Source organism: Elephas maximus, chromosome 13 (assembly GCF_024166365.1).
Source record: "Elephas maximus indicus isolate mEleMax1 chromosome 13, mEleMax1 primary haplotype, whole genome shotgun sequence".
Lineage (NCBI taxonomy): Eukaryota > Metazoa > Chordata > Mammalia > Proboscidea > Elephantidae > Elephas > Elephas maximus.
In genome coordinates, this window is record NC_064831.1 from 45522716 (window position 1) to 45535218 (window position 12503).

Below are 12503 nucleotides of genomic sequence, written 5' to 3' on the forward strand. Positions count from 1 at the left end.
AAAAGAATGAGCAAATCTGTCTTGAAAGAAGTGTGGCCAGAATGCTCCTTAGAAGCAAGGATGGTGAGACTGCATCTTACATACTTTGGACAGGTTGTCAGGAGGGATCAGTCCCTGGAGAAGGACATCTTGCTTGGCATAATACAAGGTCAGCAGAAAAGAGGAAGACCCTCAAGGAGGTGGATTGACACAGTGGCTGCAACAATGAGCTCAAGCATAACAACGGTTGTAAGGATGGCACAGGACCAGGCAGTGTTTCGTTCTGTTGTGCATAGGTTTGCTATGAGTGGAAACCAACTCGATGGCACCCAACAACAATGACAACAACATGTTAATGAGGTAGGAGTCAATCTATAAGATTAGGTTGTATCTTGAGTCAATCTCTTTTGAGATATAAAAAAGAGAAGTGAGCAGAGAGACAGGGGGACCTGATACTACCAAGAAACAAGACCCAGGAGAATAGCGTATCCTTTAGATGTGGGTCCTTGCACTGAGAAGCTCCTAGACCAGACGAAGATTGATGACAGGGACCTTCCCCCAGAGATGACAGAAAAAGAAAGCCTGCCCCTGGAGCTGGCACCATGAATTTGGACTTCTAGACTCCTAGACTGTGAGAGAAAAAACTTCTCTTTGTTAAAACCATCCACTTGTTGTATGTCTGTTATAGTAGCACTAGATAACCAAAACAACCATCAACAAAACCATCATTTCCCACTGATATGTGGTACTTCCTTCATCATATATCAAGGGCCCACATACATGACTCTGGCTCTCTGCTCTGCTGTCACTGGTTTAGTTGTCTGTTTCTGTGCCACACCATGCTGTTTTTATTGCTGTTAATTTGGTGTATATCTTCATGTCTTATAGGGTATTGTGATCATTAAGGTTGTGTGCCACCTTGGCTGGGTCATGATCCTTAGCAGTTTGGCAGTTATGGTGTAGTTTGGCAGTCATATAATGATGTGATCACCTCCATGATGAGATTTGATATAATGCGATCACCTCCATGATGGGATCTACTGTGACTAGGCCAATCAGTTGAATGGAAGTTTCCTTGGGGGTTTGGCCCACATCAAATATAAGTGGGCTTTCTAGCAAGGTTCACAGGCTTTTGCTCACACTGGATCCTGCAGCTGGCTCCTGTTCATCTGACCTCAGGTTCTTGGTACTTGAGCTAGCAGCTTACCTGCTGTCTTGCCTGCCAGTCTTGGGATTTGTTGGTCTTTGCAGCCTGTGAGCAAGAGCCCTGCTGTCTGGCTTGCTAATTTTTGGTGCAGCTACATGAATCAGGAGAAGCCTCCAGCCTGACCCACGGACTTGGAACACTATAGCCTCTACAAGTTCGTGAGCCATTTTCTTAATATAAATCTCTCCATATATATATTTATGCATTTTACTGGTTTTGCTTCTCTAGAGAACTCAGCCTAAGACAGGTATGTTCCCCCTTCTTGTACTTTTTTCAAAATCAACTTAGCAATTCAAAACTGACTTAGTATTCTAACATATAAACTTTAAAAAAAGCTTTTTGTGGTTTCAAAAGTTCTGCTGGAATTTTCAGTTAGAATTGCACTTAATTTACAGATTAATCTGTGGGGGATTGACAAGTTTACCAATTCAGTTATTAAATCATAATATGGTATTTTTCCAATTATTCAGATCTTGTTGACATCTTTCAACAGTTTAAACATAGAATTTAAAAGGTGTTACCTAAGTTACAAAAAGAATGTGATTTGAGAAAATATTCCTATAAAGTACTTTTTTTACATGGCTGTTAAACTAAAAAACTCACTATCTCAAAAAGATAGTAATGGCTAGAACTGTAAGTAAGTCAGGATGATTACCCCACGGTCAGCTAAAACAAAGGACTAAGGGTGTGGCAGAGTACATACTCTTTGAGGTAAATGTCACAGAGGAAAATCCTGCCATCTGATATCATGCCCTCCCACCTACTGTCAGGCAAATGCCCTCTCAGAACTCATCTTCAGGGCAAAAAGAAACATTTATTTTCTACCGGCTCACTGCCGGCACATCTGAACTATGTTTGCCACCAAAATGCAATAAAGCTTGGTGGTTTATTTCCAGCAGGTAAATAGTTGGCTATTTGTGGTTACTTCATCTTTTCACCAAAATTGATTGTGCTTGAGATAATAATAGAGGAAATAAATCACGAGTTTCAAACCAATGTCCACAACAGCTTTTTTTTTTTTTTTTTTCAGTTTGGGAAGAATTAAATCTCTCCTCCCAATACCACTCATGTTTATGATCTAATATGCTAATATGTCATGCTTTCAACAGCTCAACTGAGTCAATTTTCTACTGAAATGAGTGTATTGCCTTTCTTTCTCAATTCAGTTCTGTGGAGCTAGTCATGATAAGTTATTCTGGAAGAAAAAACAATGTTTTAGACATTCCTCCTCTGGAGATCCAAATCCTATTTAGATAGATGAGTTATAAACCTGAGCCAGCTTCCCAACCAACACAAAGGACAAGGAGTACATATTTTGACACTTGTCAATGAAGTTACACATATTCGCCCACCCCAAAAATAATCTGGCTTACTCCCTGAGTGGGCGTTGGGAGTAGTGCAATTCAGCAAAGTATAATCATCTCTGTTGTTGTTGTTTGCTGCTGTTGAGTCAGCCCCCAACTCATGGTGACCCCATTCACAATGGAATGAAATGCTGCCTAGTCATGTGCCATCCTCATGCGGGTGTGAATCAGACCTTGTTCTTGTCCTTGACCACTGGCTGGTTTTCAGAAGTAGATTTCCAGGCCTTTCTTCTTAGCCCATCTTCTGCAAAGAACCTGGTATCATTCTGGTACTCAGAGCTGGTGTTTTCAGGGACATAAGGAGAAAACCCCTTGGAGCAGACAATGGTGTGTCCACTGTGGGCACTGGCAGATGGAGAGCGGCAAGGCTTCCTCAAGCAGATCTGCACGTGTGATCAGTAGAGCACATTGCACTTGATGGACTAGTTGGCATGCGCATGAGAGATACTTCTTTGGGATTCATAGAAATACCTGTGGGAACACTTCAAGGAGCTGGGTTACTGCCAGGAAAGGCTTAACATTTTATTTATATTTGAGAATTAATATAAATAAAAGCTGATTTTTTCCATCATATTCTGATAAGGCCAGGAGACATTTAGGTTACACATAAATTTTAGGCATCCCATGTCAGTTTCTACCCATAAGTAAGGATCACAGAATACATCCTTTTCCCCACTTAGCCAGGACGCTCAGAGATTTGGCCAGCTCTGAATAACACAGGTATTTCAATTTCCCCATGTGCATTATCAGTCTATATCACATGAGGCAATCATTTGATAGCTATGTCATAACTTCTCAACACTAAAAGGGCAGCTTGTGATTCCAGAATAGATAGTTAAATTACTTCTGATAGTAATTAATAATGTGATGGACTCAGAGAGGAGACCATAATTCATGAACTAGATCTGAAGTGGTCTCTTGGGGATGCTCTGGCACTGAGCAGATCTAGCCTATCTCAATCCATCACAGCTGAGGATAATATGTCATGGGATTGTTAGCAAGACTTAAATAATTCAGAGGGACAAGTCTCTTGGGATATGATGGAAGAATTAAGTTGAACTTTATTTTAAAGCAAGTCATAAAACCTGCTTTTGAATCTGTCAAAGTGGATGACTAATCCATTAAAACCTAACAATTTCGTAGTTTTTATATATAAGAAGCTGATATAAGTCTCCTCTCCCACCCCCACCCCCTCCCCTGGGGAGTGGGGGAAACTAACTATTTACTATTGGAATGAAAGAGGAGCCCTGGTGGTGCAGTGGTTGACAGCTACGGCTGCTAGCCAAAAGGTTGGCAGTTCAAATCCGCCAGCAGTTCCTCGGAAACTCTGTGGGGCAGTTCTGCTCTGTGCTATAGGCTCACTGTGAGTTGGAACTGACTCGATGGCAACAGGTTTGGTTTGGTTTTGGTTTGGGGATGAACGATACATTACAGTGAGAGATTCTGGAATCAGAGAGGCAGGAAAAGAGGCTGCTGCTTCAGTCTGTGGGGCAGTTCTGCTCTGTGCTATAGGCTCGCTGTGAGTTGGAACTGACTCGATGTCAACAGGTTTGGTTTGGTTTTGGTTTGGGGATGAACGATACATTACAGTGAGAGATTCTGGAATCAGAGAGGCAGGAAAAGAGGCTGCTGCTTCAGTCATATGGGACAATAAGGGTGGACTAGCCTTGTTGGCCAGAGAGCAGTTCTGGGGGCTCAAACTAGCAGCACATCTTTAAAAAAAGTAATCACATTCTACCTCCCCGTTACCTGGCTATTCTACTCTGACACGTTTCACTGGTGCTAACCTTATGATTTCACCTACCTCTCAGTGTCCAAGATAAAATCCACCTGTGGTTGTAAACTACCTTATTTACCAAAGATCAGCCAACAGGGAGGGAAATGGGTCCGATTAGAGAGTAAGTTACAGTTCTTTTGTGAAAAATACTGAATTATTCAACTTTGAAATACCTATTCCTAAGATACTAATCCCCCACATGTCTGTCAGTTTGTTGTACTGTGGGGACTTGGGTGCTGCTGTGATGCTGGAAGCTATGCCACCGGTATTCAGATACCAGCAGGGTCACCCATGGAGGACAAGTTTCAGCTGAGCTTCCAGGCTGAGACAGACTAGGAAGAAAGACTTGGCAGTCTACTTCTGAAAAAGCATTAGCTGGTGAAAACCTTATGAATAGCAGTGGAATATTGTCTGATATAGTGCTGGAAGGTGAGCCTCCCACGTTGGAAGGCACTCAAAAGATAACTGGGGAAGAGCTGCCTCCTCAAAGTAGAGTCAACCTTAATGATGTGGATGCAGTCAAGTTTCGGGACCTTCATTTGCTGATTGGCACAACTCAGAATGAGAAGAAACAGATGCAAACATCCATTAATAATCAGAACCTGGAATGTACGAAGTATGAATCTAGGAAAATTGGAAATCATCAAAAATGAAATGGAATGCATAAACATCGATATCCTAGGCATTAGTGAGCTGAAATGGACTGGTATTGGCCATTTTGATTCAGACAATCATATAGTCTACTATGCTGGGGATGACAACTTGAAGAGGAATGGTGTTGCATTCATCATCAAAAAGAACATTTCAAGATATACCCTGAAGTACAACACTGTCACTGATAGGATAATATCCATACGCCTACCAGGAAGGCCAGTTAATACGGCTATTATTCAAATTTACCCACCAACCACTAGGGCCAAAGATGAAGAAATAGAAGATTTTTATCAGCTGCTGCAGTCTGACATTGATTGAACATGCAGTCGAGACGCATTGATAATTACTGGCGATTGGAATGCGAAAGCTGGAAACAAAGAAGAAGGATCAGTAGCTGGAAAATATAGCCTTGGTGATAGAAACAATGCCAGAAATCAAATGATAGAATTTTGCAAGACCAATGATTTCTTCATTGCAAATACCTTCTTTCACCAACATAAATGGCGACTATACACATGAACCTCAGCAGATGGAATGCACAGAAATCAAATTGACTACATCTGTGTAAAGAGATGATGGAAAAGCTCAACACCATCAATCAGAACAAGGCCAGGGGCCGACTGCGGAACAGAATATCAATTGCTCATATGCAAGTTCAAGCTGAAACTGAAGAAAATCAGAGCAAGTTCACGAGAGCCAAAATATGACCTGGAGTATATCCCACCTGAATTTAGAGACCCTCTGAAGAATAGATTTGATGCATTGAATACTAGTGACTGAAGACCAGATGAGTTGTGGAATGACATCAAGGACATCATCCATGAAGAAAGCAAGAGGTCATTGAAAAGACAGGAAAGAAAGAAAAGACCAAGATGGATGTCAGAGGACACTCTGAAACTTGCTGTCAGACGTCAAGCAGCTAAAGCAAAAGGAAGAATTGATGAAGTAAAAGAACTGAACAGAAGATTTCAAAGGGCGGCTTGAGAAGACAAAGTATTTCAATGACATGTGCAAAGAGCTGGAGATGGAAAACCAAAAAGGAAGAACACGCTTGGCATTTCTCAAGCTGAAAGAACTGAAGAAAAAATCCAAGCCTCGAGTTGCAATAGTGAAGGATTCTATGGGGAAAATATTAAATGATGCAGGAAGCATCAAAAGAAGATGGAAGGAATACACAGAGTCATTATACCAAAAAGAAATAATCAATGTTCAACCATTTCAAGAGATGGCATATGATCAGGAACTGATGGTACTAAAGGAAGAAGTCCAAGCTGCTCTGAAGGCATTGAAAGAATTGATGGAATATCAATTGAGATATTTCAACAAACAGATACATCGCTAGAGGTGCTCACTCATCTATGCCAAGAAATATGGAACATAGCTTCCTGGCCAACTGACTGGAAGAGATCCATATTTATGCCTGTTCCCAAGAAAGGTGATCCAACTGAATGTGGAAATTATAGAACAATATCATTAATATCACATGCAAGCACAATTTTGCTGAAAATCATTCAAAAATGGCTGCAGCAGTATACCAACAGGGAACTGCCAGAAATTCAGGCCAGTTTCAGAAGAGGACATGGAACCAGGGATATCATTCCTGATGTCAGATGGATCTTGGCTGAAAGCAGAGAATACCAGAAGGATGTTTACCTGTGTTTTATTGACTACGCAAAGGCATTCAACTGTGTGGATCATGACAAATTATGGATAACATTGAGGAGAATGGGAATTCCAGAACACTTAATTGTGCTCATGAGGAATTTGTACTTGGATCAAGGGGCAGTCGTTCGAACAGAATAAGGGGATACTGCATGGTTTAAATTCAGGAAAGGTGAGCGTCGGGGTTGTATTCTTTCACCATATCTATTCAATCTGTATGCTGATCAAATAATACGAGAAGCTGGACTATATGAAGAAGAACAGGGCATCAGGATTGGAGGAAGACTCATTAACAACCTGCGTTATGCAGATGACACAACCTTGCTTGCTGAAAGTGAAGAGGATTTGAAGCACTTACTAATGAAGATCAAAGACCACAGCCTTCAGCACGGATTGCACCTCAACATAAAGAAAACAAAAATCCTCAAAACTGGACCAATGAGCAACATCATGATAAACAGAGAAAAGATTGAAGTTGTCAAGGATTTCATTTTACTTGGATCCACAATCAACAGCCATGGAAGCAGCAGTCAAGAAATCAAAAGATGCATTGCTTTGGGTAAATCTGCTGCAAAGGACCTCTTCAAAGTGTTGAAGTGCAGAGACGTCACCTTGGAGACTAAGGTGCGCCTGACCCAAGCCGTGGTATTTTCAATGGCATCATATGCATGTGAAAGCTGGACAATGAATAAGGAAGACCAAAGAAGAATTGACCCCTTTGAATTGTGGTGTTGGCGAAGAGGATTGAATATACCATGGACTGCCAAAAGAACGAACAAATCTGTCTTAGAAGAGGTACAGCCAGAATGCTCCTTAGAGGCGAGGATGGCAAGGCTGCGTCTTACATACTTTGGACATGTCAGGAGGGATCAGTCCCTGGAGAAGGGCATCATGCTTGGCAGAGTACAGGGTCAGGAGAAAAGAGGAAGACCCTCAAGGAGGTGGATTGACACAGTGGCTGCAACAATGAGGTCAAGCATAACAACGATTGTAAGGATGGCTCGGGACCAGGCAGTGTTTCGTTCTGTTGTGCATAGGGTCCCTATTAGTCAGAACCAACTTGACGGCACCTAACAACAACAAGATACTAATTGGAAACCCTGGTGGCACAGTGGTTAAGAGCTACGGCTGCTAAACAAAAGGTCAGCAGTTCAAATCCACCAGGCACTCCTTGGAAACTCTATGGGGCAGTCGTACTCTGTCCTATAGGGTCACTGTGAGTCAGAATCAACTCAACAGCAATGAGTTTTGTTTTGTTTTGTTTTATTTTTGGTAAGATACCAATATGGACAAAATGGACAACTACTTATACCAAAAATGGGTATAAGCAGTTGGAAAGAAATGGGGATGGAGGAAATGCACTGGAAGAGAAAGAAAAGATCACATACTTTAGTAAGAATTTAATGAGATAATATATGAGAAGCACTTAGCACAGTTCCTAGCACGTGCTAAATAAAGCTGTAAATGCTCAATAAATCTATAAAACAGTCTAAGCCTTACTTATTTCATCTCCCCTCACTGAAGACATGAACCAAATTTCTCTCAAGTCAGTGTGAGACAAGCTATAGTAAACTATAGAAGCTATGGTATAGTAAACAAAGCTCTGTGTTATGCTCAGTCATAAGCTTCATTTCTCAGTACTCACAAAGTGGGGATCCCTTCTAGGTTGAAGAGGACAATCCACTTTACCTGAGCTTCCTCTACCTGTCTGCCCTTCCACCTTGAACGCCAGTGTCATGAATTGAATTGTGTGCCCCACAGATATCTTACAAATCCTAACCCCTATGCCTATGGTTATAATCCCATCTGGGAATGGGTTTTCTTTGTTACAGTAACAAGGAAATATTAGTATAGGGTATATCTTGAGTCAATCTAAGATATAAAAGGAGCAGAGCAAGCAAGCAGAGATGGGGAAAGACAGATTCCATGCCAGATGAAGATTACCAAGGAGCCAAGGAAAAGAAGCTGAAAAGAGACAAGGACCTTCCCCCAGAGCGGACAGAGAGACAAAGGCTTGCCCTAGAGCCGGCACCCTGAATTCAGACTTCTACCCTACTATCTGTGAAAAAGTAAATTTCTGTTTGTTAAAGCCATCTGTTTGTGGTATTTCTGTTATAGCAGCACTAGATAACTAAGACAGCCAGTGTTCTACAGGGAAACTTAGTTGTAAGTACGGTGCTGAATAAATTGTAAATTTCTTACGAAGGTGTTCATTCCCACCTTCCAGAAAGTTTGGGATTCAATATGCAAATCAGACCTGTTGTGGCTGGTCATGGATTCCCAGAAGTAAGAAGATACCTCTGGGCCCCTGGACTTTAGTTTGCACAACAAACTTTATGTCCTTTCCTTAAATACCAGCTACGTGAAAGAATATGAGGAAGAATATCTAACCCGATTCTACAGATGAAAAAACTGAGGCTCAATGAGGTTACACAGTCTGTCCAAGTGCTTTTAATGCTTTCTAGAGGCCCAACACATTTGAACACCTTTGTTATGTTTGGAGGATGTTCAGCCTTACAAGTCACCAAAGGGGAGCCTTGAAAATCCCCACCCCAACCTCCTTTGAAGCTGACACACAGACGTGTGCCCTGGACTTCATCAATTAGATGTTCACACATAAGCCTATGATTCAGGAGTGAGAAATGTGAGAGAGGGTGCTGTGTGAGTCATCTACGTTTCGCTGCTGCGGTGACTAAAGGTGTCAGGTCTGAGGGTTGGGAACAACCGCAGGGCCATGTTCCTGGTGCACAAGTGGCGCTGGTGCTGGGGGCACCTGCCTTGGAACTGAGATGTGGTGTTGGACATGGTTCCTGGGAACTCAGCCTCAGCTTTGTTTCTCCAGTCAGACCAATATTTCCATGAGGTTCCCAACAACCTTTTAACAAACTCTTTTTCTGTTTAGTCAGCCAGAATCAGCTTCTGTCACCCACTACTGAGAACCATGATTGAGCCAGTACTGACGCCTGGAAAAATTATACTGCTTTCAATATAGGGTTAGAGTTGGGTAAATTTCAATGTCTGGTTTTCTCTAAAAATAGCTTACCTGTTTACAGTTTCAGTAGTAACTCTTAGTTCTCCTGAATATACCATTCTCCAAACATTCTGAAAAAAGCAAGAATTTTATTGTAATTAATTTTGTGATGAGAAGACTAGCTGATGACTGTCAGTGAGTTATACTAAAGTGGCCGGTCAGTTCTGTCCAAAAATCAGTCAACTCCTCAGGGAAAGATGAGTCAAAATAGGTTCAATTATTCTAAATAGTCAAAATAGGTTCAAAAATTCTATCAGATTTTTCACTTTTTTAACCAGTTCTGACACTAACAAAACACAAACCCATAAAAAATTATTTCCTCAGTGCAAATCAAAACCACAATGAGATACCATCTCATCCCGGAATTACTGGTACAAATCAAAAAACAGAAAATAACAAATGTTGGAGAGGCTGTGGGGAGATTGGAACTCTTACGCTCTCCTGGTGGGAAGGCAAAATGGTACAACCATTTTGGAAAAGGACATGGCGCTTCCTTAGAAAGCTAGAAACAGATACACCATATGATCTCGCAATCCCACTCCTAGGAGTATATCCTAGAGGAATAAGAGTCGTCACACAAATAGACATATGGATGCCCATGTTCATTGCAGCATTGTTCACAATAGCAAAAAGATGGGAACAATCTAGATGCCCATCTACAGACGAATAGATAAACAAATTATGGTACAAACACACAATGGAGTACTACCATAACCCATTGCTTTCTAATGGAGTACTACACAACAATAAATCTCACACCATGGATGAATTTGGAGGGCATTATGCTGAGTAAAATAAGTCAATCACAAAAGGACAAATATCGTATGAGACCACTACTCTAAAAACTCATGAAAAGGTTTACACACATAAAGAAACAATCTTTAATGGTTACGAGGAAGGGGACGGGTAGGGATGGAAAAACACTAAATAGACAATAAATAAGTAGTAACTTTGGTGAAGGGTAAGACAGTGCACAATACTGGGGAAACCAGCACAACTTGTCCAAGGCAAGGTCATGGAAGCTCTGTAGACACATCCAAATTCCCTGAGGCAGCAAACTAGTGGGCTGAGGGTTGTGGGGACCCTGGTCTCAGGGAACATCTAGGTCAATTGGCATAACATAGTTTACAAAGAAAATGTTCTGCATTCTACTTTGGTGAGTAGCATCTGGGGTCTTAAAAGCTCGTAAGTGGCCATCTAAGATATCCCACCGGTCAGGAGCAAAGGAGAACGAAGAAACCCAAAAACACAAAGGAAAGGTTAGTCCTAAGGACTAATGGATCACAACTACCACAGCCTCCACCAGACTGAGTCCAGTACAACCAGATGGTTCCTGGATACCACTGACTGCTCTGACAGGGATCACAATAGAGGGCCCAGGACAGAGTTAGAGAAAAATGTAGAACAAAATTCTAATTCACAAAAAAAGACCAGACTTACTGGCCTGACAGAGACTGGAGAAACCCTGAGAGTATGGCCCCCAGGCACCATTTTAGCTCAGTAATGAAGTCACTCCTGAGGTTCACCCTTCATTCAAAGATTAGACAGGCCCATAAAACAAAATGTGTCTAAAGGGGCACACCAGCCCAGGGCCAAGGACAAGAAGGCAGGAGAGGACAGGAAAGCTGGCAATAGGGAACCCAAGGTCGAGAAGGGAGAGGGCTGACATGTCGTGGAATCGGTAACCAATGTCACAAAACAATATGTGTTGTAATTATCTAATGAGAAGCTAGCTTGTTCTGTAAACCTTCATCTAAAGTACAATAATTTTTTTTTTAATTTCTGGAAAGCAAAAAAAAAAAAAATTATTTCCTTCCTGAAAAATATAACATCCCCAGCATGTGAAGATGTACAGAATTATGAGAAAAGGAAGTTAAATGCTTCCTTCTGTCACACCGTACTGGATTGCTGGGCAAAAGAAGCAGCATTTCAGTGACACCATTTGAAAACACTGAGAAACTGACGTCAAGGGGAGAAAAAAACTCCATCTGATGGTTTTTAGGGCTATTCACAAATGTTGTGACATCACACCATCATCATGTCAAGGAACCCCAGAACACTGTCGACAAGCCCCTGCCTTGGAGGTTTCCATCACTCACAGTCATCCATCCCCTCAGTTTAGCACCACCTGGATGTCATCTCCCAACAACATTTCCCTGGGACTAAAATTTGTTTTGCTCCCTCCAGTAAGGGCCTCCTAAGTGGCTTCCTAATTCCCAACTTGTTCTGGACCCCCACTCCAACCCCACGCCTGCACACACCAAGGATACTCTCAGAATCACTTTCTCCCTTACCAAAGTGAGCTAGAAGCTTTCCCACCAAAACCCAGTGTCTTTCAAACTTTTTTCCTGTAAATATATAATTCTACTCTTTCCTTAAACATTACCTAAAATTCAAAATAGATCAACTACCATGTCTAAAACCAGACCAAAACATGAGACAAAGTAGCACTTGGTTTACAAACTACACGTTCTTTTCCACTCATACTCACATGCTCCATTGAAAAGTGTCAACTACTAAACAACCACAGATGGGTGCCATGGCTGGTCCTAGGCTCAGTCCCACTCTAACTGGATGGTAACTCAGGAAAGTCTCTTTACTTCTCTGAACTTTGTTTACTAAGTTTCAAAATAATGAGGTTAAACTGTGGTCAAAAATATTTTGTTTCTATAGTACCTATTTTGGGGGCCCTGGTGGCACAGTGGTTAAATGTTTGGCTGCTAAAGCAATTTGAATCCACCAGCTGTTCCTTGGAAACCCTATGGGGCAGTTCTAAGCTGTCCTCTATGGTCACTATGGGTCAGAATAGACTTGATGGCAATGGATATA